The sequence below is a fragment of the Schistocerca americana genome, chromosome 2 (genome assembly GCF_021461395.2).
Source record: "Schistocerca americana isolate TAMUIC-IGC-003095 chromosome 2, iqSchAmer2.1, whole genome shotgun sequence".
Lineage (NCBI taxonomy): Eukaryota > Metazoa > Arthropoda > Insecta > Orthoptera > Acrididae > Schistocerca > Schistocerca americana.
Genome location: NC_060120.1, coordinates 1,007,779,018 through 1,007,791,827, shown reverse-complemented (window position 1 = coordinate 1,007,791,827; position 12,810 = coordinate 1,007,779,018).

Genomic DNA, 12,810 nt, shown 5'->3' with positions numbered 1-12,810 from the left:
TCTCGAAACTTCAACAAAAGCCCGTACTGAGCTATTTCACGTCTAGTAAAATATATCATGCTCTACCTCATAGTTGCAACAAACATGATGACCATAAACAACCAGGTATTCACAAAATGACATGCACAGACCGTCCCTGTTTTTACGTAGGTAGGACAGACAGATATTTGCCGCAGCTCTTCCGTTAAATGTATATATGGTTCTCGGGCGAGACGTCGGATGTCATAGTGCAAACTCCACAATATTTCGTCAGCGCAACTGGCCGACATCTTCAGGTGCGACGAACACACTGCTAAGGCAGGACCAGGGCCCCCTATTTATGCCAGTTTTAGACAGGAAGTGCGCATGCGTGGAGGCGCCAAATTCGATGGCCAATAGCGACGATATCAGCTAGTAGCTGGAAGGACAGTAACGCCACCAACAGGATGAAGAACCAAATACTTCGGCGCATGCGCGGAGGCTGTCGCCGCTGCTCTGCGCTGCCATCGGCCGCCCCAGCGGCATAAATAGGGGGCCCTGGTCCTGCCTTAGCAGTGTGTTCGTCGCACCTGAAGATGTCGGCCAGTTGCGCTGACGAAATATTGTGGAGTTTGCACTATGACATCCGACGTCTCGCCCGAGAACCATATATACAACATGTCCGTCGGGAAAGCCTCAAGCAACACTTCCGTTAAATGTACATAATAAATCAGCAGTGGCAACTTACCTTTCTGACAGTAAACACTACATTCCAAACATCAACGAAGATCTCACAATTTGTAATAGACAATCTTCAGACACAAAACTCGTTGTGTTAGGGGCAATTGAAACACACAGACACCAGATTTTGCAACCCAAAGGCATGCTCAATGAACAGACAGATAACGAAAATGTGAGGCGGCTACCTGTTTCAGGCGTTTCTCCTCAGATTTTATCCTATTTGCATACAGAATTTGCATACGAGACTCTTGCTTCATTTACTTTCCTATTCAGTTTTATTTGTCGACTTTCCACCTATACTGCTCGTTGTCTACATGTGCGGCTAGGGCAGCGTCTAGCAATGTAGGTAACACAACCCTCTAACATTTCATTCTTGTAGTAGTTTTTTCCATTAAACGCATCTCGTATAGACTAGGGGAACCCGTTTTCTCTGGGGCGTAAACACGAGGAACTTCCGCATGTCCTGGAGATACTACCGGGGGATCAGAGTGCGGGGTCTGACGCTAGTGAGTCACATGGACGGTAAGACGAGTATTTGTAGAGATTATCTTCCTGCCTAAGACTCCGCAAACAATCAGTGGCAGAATGGAAAACTGACGTAGTCTATAGCAGAATGGGAAACCACTCGGGTGGAGTCCTCAGCTGTCCAATTGCTGTGAAAGGTCTCCAGATATCATTCCACAAGCAAAATACATAGCCACTCGTGTGTCTGTAGATTTCCAAACTTAACCCTTCCCATACGAACAGTGTGCGAAGTACAACAAAATTTCCGGAATTTACGAAAAAAAAGTCTGGACATGGAAACGGAGCTATACTCATTTCCCGTTTCATATACACGTATCTCATTGGCGGATACATTTTAACTTTATAGCGGGAGCTAGGGATTCGCCTACCGGATCCATGATTGGAAGAGCCCTTAGGCCCTTTCTGCGAATGGCTGGAAAAGATTGTACGAAGTACCCTTCGCAGTGTAAAGGAAGGCTACCAATAACTGAGTGAGGTCGTGTGGCCATAATCACGCCGGAAAGATTTTCACATGAACCACATGAGTGCAAATCAAAACTCCGCCAATGCCTTATGTATACTACCGCCATCTGTATTCGTGTATATCGTTATCCCACGACTTTTGTCACCTTAGGGTAGGCTATGTCCTGTAAACAAAATACTTGCACCATTAGAAAAATTATTTCTCCAACAAAAAAACATGCTGTAGTAGTAAATGCCAAATACTTTGTTTGTGGGTCACTAACGTTTAAAGAACCGTAGTGGAGATTTACAGCAACGTACAATATATACTACACCGTCAACATATTGACTTTTACAGTACCAACGTATTTTTCATAACGCGCAGCATTTGGGGGAGGAAGGAGAGGGGGGTACTTTGTGCCCACCATAAAAATTTTATAATTGAAATTTATTTAATTTTTATTGACCTCTATTAACAAAATATTGTGTAAAGAGATACTGATGTGTAATAAAGGTCCAGAAACTGTAAATTTCTTTTAGCACTCTCTATAAAACGCATTTAGTGTTTTTCACTTTTTTGGTCATTCAAGTTTATTTAGTATTATTTTCTTAAGCAGTATTTCTTTAATTGGTAGTAAAAGTCATTACAGAGTTAGTAAAGAACAGTTCATTCTAATTCAAAAATATTACATATATTTTAGGTTAAATACAACAGTTTACATTACGTATTTTCTGGGATCACTTATTCATCATTTTCTTCGGAAGCGTCTTCACACTTGGAATATATAACAGTTTCCTTGCTGTGTTTACTGCATCCGTATCTCTTACAATTGTTACAGTTAATTATTGTCTTGTTTACTTTATTGCATTTCACTGTTTTTGACTGGCTTTCACGACAACACAAATGACATCTTCCCCATCGTCCTTGAGCTTCTTTGCAGCGAACGTTTGCTTGATACGCCGTCTGACAATACCTTCCATAGATGAAACACACTTCTGGAGTCCTCTAATTCGTAGGAGTTTCTTCAATCTATGTTTTCGTGAGCTGTAGTTCCAGTTCTTGAAGAAAAAGTTTATTAGATTTTGTCTTATTCCACTCTGGGAAGTTCAGCACAAACAATGTATAACCAATTAACGCTGCTATGTCCACAAGAAAACACACAGCGTCCGATTTCTTGTAGTACTCAATTGAAAATTTCCTCATCGTTTGATCGACTGTGACAACGTCGCCTTTCGTCTCATTATAATATAAGTTTATGACGTTTTCTTCATAGTGTCAGTAGGTGAACCAACTGCAGCGTCATAATGTTGAGTCGACAGCAACAAACGGTTATTTTCTGTGGTGTTTTCACGGGGATATAAGAAGCAATTGTGATTCTGATATTTCCAGTACTAGAATTACTGAAAGCAGATTTACTGGAGTATAATTCTCTTCTTGAGACGTCTTTCAGTTATTGAGGTATATGCTTCTAGTAGTTAGTAATGTTCCCACGAGAACTAGCTTGTGCTTCCTCCACAAAATGTCAGGCATATCAACTGCAGTTAATGTCTGGCTGTGGTGACATTGTGCACTGAAGTATGTATATGAACAACGAGGCGTTTCACTACAGCTGCAACTGAATTTGATTGCTGTGGCCTACCAATTTTTCCCTGCATACGGCTCCATGCTGAGAACACACCTGGTTTAAGAGTCTGTGAGCATTTTTTCTTCATGAGGACCTTGAAGGGACACCTGCCACGGAACAATGGACAACGTTTCATTAGTAACTGTGTGCATCCTAACAGAATAATATGTTGGCAGTAATTCATTCCTTTTATCAAACACTTCTCGTATTGCAACAAACTTGTCATGTTACGTGAGCTCATTTAGCGTCTCTCTGTCACCAAATCCTGCTTATTTTGGTAAGGTGATGGAATCTAGTTCTACTCATAGTAGCAGTATAAACAAAACTTCCTGAAGTGTTGGACCATAAATCAGGAATAGGTGACTTACTTCCGCCCTCCTTCCTCATAATACACTCCTCGAAATTGAAATAAGAACACCGTGAATTCATTGTCCCAGGAAGGGGAAACTTTATTGACACATTCCTGGGGTCAGATACATCACATGATCACACTGACAGAACCACAGGCACATAGACACAGGCAACAGAGCATGCACAATGTCGGCACTAGTACAGTGTATATCCACCTTTCGCAGCAATGCAGGCTGCTATTCTCCCATGGAGACGATCGTAGAGATGCTGGATGTAGTCCTGTGGAACGGCTTGCCATGCCATTTCCACCTGGCGCCTCAGTTGGACCAGCGTTCGTGCTGGACGTGCAGACCGCGTGAGACGACGCTTCATCCAGTCCCAAACATGCTCAATGGAGGACAGATCCGGAGATCTTGCTGGCCAGGGTAGTTGACTTACACCTTCTAGAGCACGTTGGGTGGCACGGGATACATGCGGACGTGCATTGTCCTGTTGGAACAGCAAGTTCCCTTGCCGGTCTAGGAATGGTAGAACGATGGGTTCGATGACGGTTTGGATGTACCGTGCACTATTCAGTGTCCCCTCGACGATCACCAGTGGTGTACGGCCAGTGTAGGAGATCGCTCCCCACACCATGATGCCGGGTGTTGGTCCTGTGTGCCTCGGTCGTATGCAGTCCTGATTGTGGCGCTCACCTGCACGGCGCCAAACACGCATACGACCATCATTGGCACCAAGGCAGAAGCGACTCTCATCGCTGAAGACGACACGTCTCCATTCGTCCCTCCATTCACGCCTGTCGCGACACCACTGGAGGCGGGCTGCACGATGTTGGGGCGTGAGCGGAAGACGGCCTAACGGTGCGCCGGACCGTAGCCCAGCTTCATGGAGACGGTTGCGAATGGTCCTCGCCGATACCCCAGGAGCAACAGTGTCCCTAATTTGCTGGGAAGTGGCGGTGCGGTCCTCTACGGCACTGCGTAGGTTCCTACGGTCTTGGCGTGCATCCGTGCGTCGCTGCGGTCCGGTCCCAGGTCGACGGGCACGTGCACCTTCCGCCGACCACTGGCGACAACATCGATGTACTGTGGAGACCTCACGCCCCACGTGTTGAGCAATTCGGCGGTACGTCCACCCGGCCTCCCGCATGCCCACTATACGCCCTCGCTCAAAGTCCGTCAACTGCACATACGGTTCACGTCCACGCTGTCGCGGCATGCTACCAGTGTTAAAGACTGCGATGGAGCTCCGTATGCCACGGCAAACTGGCTGACACTGACGGCGGCGGTGCACAAATGCTGCGCAGCTAGCGCCATTCGACGGCCAACACCGCGGTTCCTGGTGTGTCCGCTGTGCCGTGCGTGTGATCATTGCTTGTACAGCCCTCTCGCAGTGTCCGGAGCAAGTATGGTGGGTCTGACACAACGGTGTCAATGTGTTCTTTTTTCCATTTCCAGGAGTGTAGTTATTAACCCTATTTATGGAGTAAATTATTCAAGTCTGACTGTTTTGGGTAAAGTCTGCCTCAATGCTTCTTCATTGGTATGCTTTATTGTTTTGTTAACAATATCTGTATAATTGTTTTTAATTATTCTCTTGTTGTTCCTATTTTAACTTCATTTCTTGTACCTTCTCACTATTTCGCTATGTTTTGTGCTACTTGTCGGAGGAGGTTTGGACGTAAGAACTTTTCCAGTGGTTTTAAAATACTTCTTACTGACCTCACCAGCTGCGTCATCATCCGCTGCAGGCGTCCAGAGTTCGTCTTCAGAGTCTGTAAACCATCATTGTCCACATCCTCGCGCATAACACATTGCTCTCCAGTTTGACTCATCACTTCATTACTATCACCAAATTCAATTCCAGAATCTGTAGATTCTTCTAAAATGTCTAATATTTTTCTCTCAGTAGGAGAGTGATGGTACATTTTCAGTCACAGTTGTCTCTAACACTGGACAGAACGACATGAGTAAGAAGATACTGGAAACAATCAGAAACCAGAGACAAAGGAATCATTGTTGAGATCGTTCTTGCTACCCTCAAAGAGAAATTCAGTGACAAGAGGATCTACATTGCCGAAACGTTAGAATTTATGGAATAAGACATTCGTTGTTAATCTCATCTGCTAGTAAGAGGGTAGTCATTGTGACGATCGCCATTAGGCTTAAATAAACGGATTAAGTTTAGTTGAAAAAATTTATATATTTATAAAATCTGGTGGAGGAAATAACAAAAACAATAATTATTTTCAGCAGAATTTTAAAATATGAAATACCAGCCAAAATTAAAATATTTATAGAAGGTGAGCGCAAAGTACTCCCTCCTCCCCTTAGTACTGTAAGGGTTAATATGCGCTATCTACTATTCTAATAAACATGTTAAATAGTTCGAAGACCTAAGCGCGACCGTGGAGGCTTTTCTACAAATGCAGAAGGTTGAAATCTCGTTAAATCTGACAACTGTGTCGTTTTGTCACTCTTGGGTGAAAAAAATGTAAATAACGATACAGGCCTTCAAAATGGATCTGTAGTTCCGAAATGCTTAGGACAGCAATTAGAAAATGATAGTTGTGACTGACGACGGAATGTTACTAATTACGTATTAATTCCTAAGCTGCTAGTTATGGTTCGGTTCCCGACGGGGTCAGGGATTTTCTCTGCCTCGAGATGACTGGATGTTGTGTGCCCTTAATCATCATTTCATCATCATTGACTGGAAAATCGCCGAAGTGGCGTCAACTAAAAAGGACTTGGAATACGGCGGCCGAACTGCCCCGCATGGGACCTCCCAGCCAACAATGCCATACGATCATTTCATTTCATTTATAGAACACTTTTGAGCCGTCCATTGTCAGTGATATATTGTTCTTAGATGAGTATACGTAGGGTAGCAGTGAATCATTACGTCACGTACAAAATTCTGTGATCCGTTGTTGCTAACTAAGCCGCCACGTAGGTTGGCAGCGGATACCAAGCTGTAAAAGTTCTTGTAAAAGGAGTGTAGTACTTGCGTGTAGTCTTAGGAACCCTAAGAAAGGGTGAACTGTGTTCTCTTTGCCCAGGCACTGAATTTGTATGTGATTTTGTGGAATACGGGACTCATGCTTATATGTAGCAGTCGACAGCTGCATTGCCTGTGGTCTCATAGCGTGATTTCTCTCAAGAAAAATTAACTGAAGGCCTTCTTCGCGCGTCGATTGGAGCACTCAGATAATCCTGTATACAATGGGGCTCTCAGTCAAAGACGTACTAAAGTTTGGAACTACTGTTAGAGCACATAATTATAAAGAGTTACTGAGTAGGAAATGTAGAGATTTTGCTTCCCGCGAGAAGAAACGAAGTGCTCCTACGAGGGACGCTCAATACGTAATGTAATACTTTTTTTTCTGAAAGTAGATTGGTTTTATTCAGGATCCCAAAATATCTTATTATTCTCCAATTTTTTAGGTGAAAACCTATTTCCAACACAATCACCGTTCAATGCGACGGCCTTACGCCAGCTTACTGGGGCATGCTGCCCCACTACTGGTCAAAGTCGGAGCCAACATCTGGCTGCATCCATAAACTCCCTGTCATCCACGTACTACTTCCCGCAGAGTGCATCCTTCATAGGGTCACATAGATAAAATTCGGAAAATGTGAGATCCTGGCAGTAGATCGGGTGAGGAATTACAGTCAAATGATGTTCCGCGAACTCCTCTCGGGTGCACACACCTGTGTCAGCTGTTGCGTTGTTATTGAGAAGTTCGTTAGCATTCTTGTGGCTACGAACTCGTTGAAGTCGTTTCTTCGGTTTTCTGAGGGTAGTACGGTACACTTCAGAGTTGATCGTTGCTTTTTTTTTTCATTTATTGAATTTCAATTCCCCCCGAAGGGGGCGGGCTGGCAGCAGCTTAGTATGCCGCTCTTCAGCCGACAGATTTTGTGACAAAGATCAAGAGAACAAATAATAAAAAACAGGCGATAAAATCGGAGACTTAGAGAGTAACAAGGCGAAAAGAAATCGTGGAACTTAAAACAACAATACAGGGATGATGACGCTAATAAAAATACATACGAAGCAGACAGGGAAAACAATAGACAATTAAAAAAACACGGCGACAGTCTGGATTCTGTTCGCAAAGGACATAAAATTCACACCTAGCGACAGCATGGTTTCTGTTCGCAACACGAGAAGGACAAACAACACTGAATAGTCACTGGAACACTGCACTAAAAAGTTGGCAAATGTGACACCACAGTCGAGAGCAGGTGGGGGGAAACTGGACAAAAGATGGGAAAACAAAAAAGGGGGGAAAGGAGAGTAAAAGCGAAGGGGGGAGCCGGGAATGGAGCTGAAGGAGGATGAGGACCCATAAGAGGTGGGGGGGGCAGACGCGACAGGGAGTGGGGTAGGCAGAGGAGGGGAATACAAAAGGACTGGGGGGAGAAGGGAGGTAGGGAGAGGTTTAGTGGGGAGGAAACAGGACGGAAATGGGGGGGGGGGGGAATCGTTGCTCCATGAGGGAGGACATCAAAGAAAATATTCCTTCCAAAGCCCCAGAACACAGTCACAATTTACCGGCTGAAGGTACAGGTTTGAACGTTTTCTTCAGAGGAGAGGTGGTCTAGCGCCACTCCATGGATTGACGTTTTGTTTCCGGTTCGAAGTGATGAACCCTTGTCTTTCGCCAGTGATGATATTTGACAAAAAATTGTCTCCATCAGCCTCTTGACGCACAAGTACGAGGGGCGTTTGAAAAGTCCGTGCGAAGTCCGAGAGATGGCACCACCAGTGCGTAACGAGGTCATGTTTAGTTAGTAAGAACGCGCACCAAGTTTCAGCCGTATTGGTCTATTTCTTTGTGTTTGGCATTCGTGTGAATCAAGGAAGTCGAGTGATTGACAAAAAATGGACGGAAAAGAATTTCGTGTGGTGATTAAATACTACTTTGTGAAAGGCAAAACGCCTGAGGAGACTAAAGAGAAGCTTGATAAACATTACCGTGGCTCTGCACCTTCGATTAGAACAGTTTATAAGAGGTTTCAAAATTTTCGGAGTGGCCATATGGGCACAAGTGATGCTGAACGTTCTGGACGCCCTGTGGAAGTTACGACTCCAGCAATCATTGATAAAATCCTTGATATTGTTATGGATGACAGAAGAGTTAAGGTGCGAGAGATTGCTAGTGCTGTGGGCATCTCGAATGAACGGGTACATAATATTTTGCATAAACATTTGGACATGAGAAAGCTATCCGCAATATGGGTTCCGCGATTGCTCGCGCTTGACCCAAAACGGAATCGTGGGAAGTGCTGCAAGGATCGTTTGCAGCTGTTCAGGAATAATCTGCAGGACTTGAAGCGTCGTTTCGTCACTGTGGATGAAATATTGGGTCGTCGTCAGTATAGAAATATTTTGCCTACGGGTACTGCCTTAAAAATTGAGTGAAAGTGTTAATGTGAGACTCGTGGTCAAAGGCAACGCCAGCTATTACGTATACTTTCGACAGTTTGAGTGGGAACGAGGCGCTAAAACTATTTATCTAGGTGCTCTAATGATCTTCCTTGAAATTTTTTGAGTACCTAAATATTCTTGAACTAGGAGCGAGACAGTTCTAGCGACTGAATTAAATGATGTTCGAGTCCCACTATGTAACGATCTTTGAAATGGATGGAGGAAGTAAGTAATTCACGTATCTTTACCTCTGAATCTGTAGAACGATCTTTTATTACTTGAACGCAACGGTAGAGTTCACTTGACTGATTGATTTCACTTTCCCATGGCTTTGCACGAGGTGCCCCAGCCTTGTTACGCCCTGCCATATCACTGGATAATTACCTTAATAAGCTGTGGTAATTTTGCGCATTTCCTCTAACGGTGAGCAGCGAATTGCGAAGTGCCCCATTTTTCAACAATAGAGGAGTCCCAGCAGAGGCTCAGAGTGTTGCATAGCAACAGTTCGAGACGAGACGATCGGCGAGCAACATGAATGTATCGGTACCCAGTCATCAAAATCATAAGAAAACCGTTTGGTGAAGTAAGAGCACGGAGCAACGACAGGAGGCAGAAGGTAAGACATCAACATAAATTCTTAGAAGCAAGTATGTGCAAAGAATACGGAAATCGTCGACGCGGAAATTATATTCAGAGAAATATGATTTTGCAAATCATTCATTCGAACTGTATATGACTGCTTGTCTGAAGTAGTTTGTGTTGGAGAAGCCTGAACATTTATAATCTTGTAATCACAGGAAATCGGAATTTCATCAATTATACACTCTCCTACGCATATTCCGTGGCAAGGGCAATTCTGCATTCGCATGTATTAGATATGTGCAGTTTTCCTTTAAGGATACCATAGCAAATCATGGGTCAAGGAAGGGTCCGTCTGCTTTAACCCATATCATCCTGTGTGGCGACATGAGTTTACGATGCGAAGAATACAAGCGGTCTGTCATTAAATGTTATCTACGGTTGCCTCAGCAACACCGTAAATATTTTCCTGCTTCTTTCCCCATTTGGCATGATTTCCGATGGTAAAGTTGAGCTAGAACCAAAGAGCACAACTTAAATTATCGCGAGCGATAACGATTAGTGATTGAAATTACAATGTTTTTTTCTTATTATTTGGCTGTTTCCGCAATATGACACGTTTGTTGAGGCTGAGGTTAGGCAGGAACCTAAGTGCATAGCTCAGATAGCTACGAGTGAAACAGATAGTGATCTTTTCACAACCTCGGTGCTTACAAATGTTTCATTCTATTTTCCGAATGTGTCGCCATGGAGGTGCGGTGTATTTGAAACGGATGTTTTTTTTTTAATATCGGTCGTGTTGTTAGTGGTGACTCACTCACTATGGTGGATGTTTGTTTTTTTGATAGTTTTTGGTAATGGTTCATTTGTATGGGACCGAGTCTTTGATAATTGTTGGTTATTTATTTGATTTTGGTTTTTGAGCTGTTAGTTTGCTACGCAGTTTGTTAGTTTCTTAGAATGAATGTTTGCGTTTGTCATTTGCTTTGGAATTGTGTTTGAATATTTTTTTGTTTGCAGTTCGGATTGTTTTCTTTGGTGTGTGTGTGTGTGTGTGTGTGTGTGTGTGTGTGTGTGTGTGTGTGTGTGTGACCAGCCTTGGTTAATTTCGTGTTGTCTATGGTTCGTAAATTTGTTTTTATGTGCTTTTTCACTTATTGCCAGCCTGTAGGTTGTCTTTGAAAGCGAAATCGTTTTGAAATGACGTTTTTCAAATTTGTGTTAGCTGAAGCGAAATATTCCATTCCAGTTTGCGATTTGTTTTTTATTTTTTTTTCCGTTTAGCCTGGAGAAAGATGTGTGTGGTATTTTTCGATTATGTGGTTCTTTCATGTGTAGGGGGGTTGGGGAAGGGAGAGGGGGGGGATTAGGGTGTCGCTGTCTTCGACTGAGCTACTGTATGTAGGTCAAGTGAAATATTTGATTCCACTTTTGCGTTTTTGTGTTTCTTCGTTCGGTTTATTCTGGAGGAATAGATGTCCAAGATTTTTCAGATTTTTGGTTGCGTTGCAATAATCTAAGATTTATTGCTGATTCTTTATTTTTTCTCCGCCCAAAACCCCATAATTACCGCAGTTGTTTTGTTACTTTCATTCCATTAGCGGCTGGAAATATTTCGCATGTTTTTTTTTAATATTTGTTTTTGACCATAGTGGTCTGTCTTATGCTCGCGATCTTGAAGAATCTAGTCTGACTCTGGTTGTCTTTGTATTATCTGGGTAACGTTCGTTTCACAATAATTCCCGCAAACGTGACGACATTTTGACGTCACCCACAATGGGTTCGTTTAAGCTGAAATCACGTATAAGCAGCGCCTCTTCCCACATCTGGCTACTTCAAGTGTGCCAATTTGGTATTTAAGCAAAGAGAACAAGCAGCCAGAATGTACGCGGAATTTTTTTTTTTTTTTTCTGGCGCTGCCAAGCTGCCAGATTCGCGCATGCGCATAGTTGAGTTAGACTAGGGGCACACTTAACGTGAGTTGTGTTTTGTTTGCGGAGCGTTTTACAGTCATTTAGATGCTATTGCAGTCCAGCGATCGGCTACTTCATATTTACACTTCATTGTTAATAGTAAGGTCCGCGTATTCAGATGTTTATCCACCACTATGCTCCGGAATCTAACCAGAAATGGGACGAGTAGCGTTTAAACAGTGAAGAGATCAAACGCGGATTTCAGTCTCGCGCTGGCAGTCGTAGCGCTCGCTTCGCTCGCCAGTGCGCAGACGCTTGAGGCAGAGTTGTCGTGTTCGGCGAGGGGGCTCGCTGCTGCTCACAGCAGACTTGCCGCCGTCGCTGCTGCGGCCGCTGTCGCTGCCGTTTAGCGGGGAGGTACCGCTGCTGCTTCTCCGGCGGCCATCCACCGCCGCTGCCTTCGGCGCCGCGCCCCGTGCGCCGCCTTCAAGAAAAAGCAAATTGTCACTAGGTTTGTCTCTCGTAAGTAGGGATAGCGTCTAGTAATTCCGGACAGCTGGAATTTAGGGCTGGTTAGTGTTAGGGTACGCTGTAGAGCCAGGGCCCCCTGCTGCGGCGGGGTCAGCCCGCGTTCTGCCAGGCCAGGCCAGAGATTAGGGTTAGTGAAGATTTTCGCGATCAGGTGTGTCCATCTCCACTGTTAGGGTCCACCAACCACCTCAATGTAATGCTTAAATATATGCCACCACGTGTAATGGAAGAAACTAGGAGCAACGCACGGGAAAGCGGTCTGCGTGGCGCCACCTGGGGAAGGTGTGTTGCCTTCCGAAACTGGGTTAAAACCGCCAGGAGACCCTCTGATTCCCGGAAATCTTCAGACTGTCTGAAGTGCTCTGTGGCTCAGAGGAACCTGAGTGGGGCGGGGACCATAATGTCCTATCCCGTGGCCTTGACGTGGCCCCGGCGCTCAGTAACCCCCTTAGATGGGGTGAAGCTAACACGGGAAGGGCCGTCCATGCATGACGTTAAACGGCTAGCCCTTAACTGGGTGCAATCCTCACTGAACCGCACTGGCCCACCGTGAATTATCAAAAGCGGTGGGTGAGACATGGTCGGCCATGATCCCCCAGTACGTGTGGAGGCCCTCCGGGGAACGTAACTCGGGTTTGAGTGCCGCACCGTCTCGATGATGTCAAACCCCACAACATAAGACCCGGGCCATACCATCATTTTATCACATC